Below are 2,278 nucleotides of genomic sequence, written 5' to 3' on the forward strand. Positions count from 1 at the left end.
GAGAACCAGGGACATAGAAATATGGAACAGACTGATAGCTGTAAGAGTCTAGGGAGGTGGGGGCTGGTTGAAAGAAGGTGAAGGCATTAGTCAAGAACATATATGCATGACCCATGGTCATAGGCAATAGTGTGGGGATTGTCTGTAGGAATGGGGGATGGGCTCGGTGGAGGGTTTCAAAGGGGGAAAAATCGAAACAACTCTAATAGCATAAACAATAAAATACTTAAATAAAAAAAAAACAACAAAACCTGGGGTAGTAATAAAGAAACAAACCTAGGCCCTAAAGATGGCTAACCAATTCCTCCTAAGTGAGTATGGATTTGCCCATGATTATATCAAATACTACCTTGCTAGGTTGTAGGGTGAGGGTTAAGTTTTGAAATGTGAGAGAGTCCAACCTGATGTAGTACCTGTCCATTTTCAGTGAAACTTTCTTTTTAATTGCTCATGCTTAGTGCAAAACCTGATCCATGCTGTGTTCAAGTGACCAGGTGACCATCAATTACAGATCTCCCCAGCAACAGGCCATGCTCCCTCCCCTCCCTTGCAGGTAATTGATGGGCTGGAATGGTTAAGGACGATATGCTACATCATTCCTGTAGCCAAGAATATTTGAGCACGCAAAGCATTTCAGTCCTTAATTGATAATTCTCATGAGTTGCCCAGACAGAGGCCATTTATATATTTGGTGGCCTCATTTTTCTTTTCTCCTTGGGGTTTGTTGCTGCAGCTCGTAGGGCCATTAGACCTTTCTCCCTGCTGGTGAGTTCTTGCTTACAGCTTTTTAATTTGTCAGAACAGAAGCCTCAAACACACAGTGGACAGTAGGACAAAACAGTCAGGCAAGAGGGTATCTTGGAACCAGCAATACCTACTTGGTCAGGCAGAGGCTTTGGGGATGACCTAACTGTTGGTATATGAACAAGCTGAACCAGACTAATGGTAGGATATCAATAACAGTTATAATAGCATCAATAGCAGTTATCATTATTGTTACAATTATAACAATTATAATATAACTATCATTGCTTGATCACCTACTCTGTGCTAGGATGTTCAGATTTGTTATTTCATTTAACGGATGTAAGAATCTTGTATGTATCATCATCCCTGCTTTGTCCATTGCTATCCAGCTAAAGTATTGCAGAGCCTGGATTCAGTCTAAAGTCTATTTCTGTCCAAAACACATCTCTTTTAATTAGATCATACTGCCTATTCAGAAAATATCATGCAGTGGACATATTGTCCTTGGAATTCTCTGGAAGCAGAATTGGCTTGAGGGCAAGATCAACAAAATAGCTATTCAAGGCATGAGGATATAAGGGGTATTGACACCATACTGGAATATTTGGAACTGTGGAGCCAATTAACTCAGATTTCCACATGTGAATGCATATATTATTGGTCCCACCACAACTATAGCAGATACAGACTTTGAAAGAAAATAAAAATAACCTATTACTATATTTAAGATATATCTGTTGAGTAATTTTGCAATACATGTACAAGTTGAGTGAAGCACAAGAAGCCTTGCCACCAATTCTCAGAAAGTCAGTTGCCTAAGGTGACAGTAGCAGTTAGTTGAACATCTGAATGAAGATAAACGTGTTCTAGTGCTGTGTGCCACAAATGAGTGAGTTATGTTCCTGTCTAAATTTTAAACACTTTTAATATGCCTCACAATAAATTTTATGGTCCAAATATTGCCTTTAATAGATCCCTTAATTTGAACATAAAGAGGCATTAATTTTATTAATAGAAAACCAGTTATTTCTTTTGAGATTTCTTCTGCTCTCTGCCCTTCTGATGCTCCTCCTTCTCCTTCTACCTTTTCCTTCCCTTCCCCCTTATTCTTCCACTGCATTTTCACAGCAGTGTGCCTCAGCATTGCAGCCTCATTAGTGATTGCAGACCCTACTTAATTTTTATGATATGAATTTAGGCATCTCCATTTGGGAAATTGGAACAGTTTTCTGTCATGGCAGTGGAGAACCCATACTGCATGAGTATTACAGAAGAAAAAAGTCCATAAGCATGGAAAATGTGTTCTTGGAAAAGGAGCCAATAGGTGCTCCAGTAGCATTCTGCTCCTCGCAAAGCAAGGCTTTGATGGTGTTAATGGTGTGGATGCCAGAATGGTAAAATATTTGCAAATCAATAAATGTAATACATCACATAAACAAAAGAGGAAAATCACATGATCATATCAATCTATAGGGAAAAAGCAGCTGATAAAGTACAGCACAAATTTATGATAAAAACACTCAGCAAAGTG

Source organism: Phyllostomus hastatus, unplaced genomic scaffold (genome assembly GCF_019186645.2).
Source record: "Phyllostomus hastatus isolate PE091 unplaced genomic scaffold, TTU_PhHast_1.1 phas_contig_90, whole genome shotgun sequence".
Taxonomy (NCBI): domain Eukaryota; kingdom Metazoa; phylum Chordata; class Mammalia; order Chiroptera; family Phyllostomidae; genus Phyllostomus; species Phyllostomus hastatus.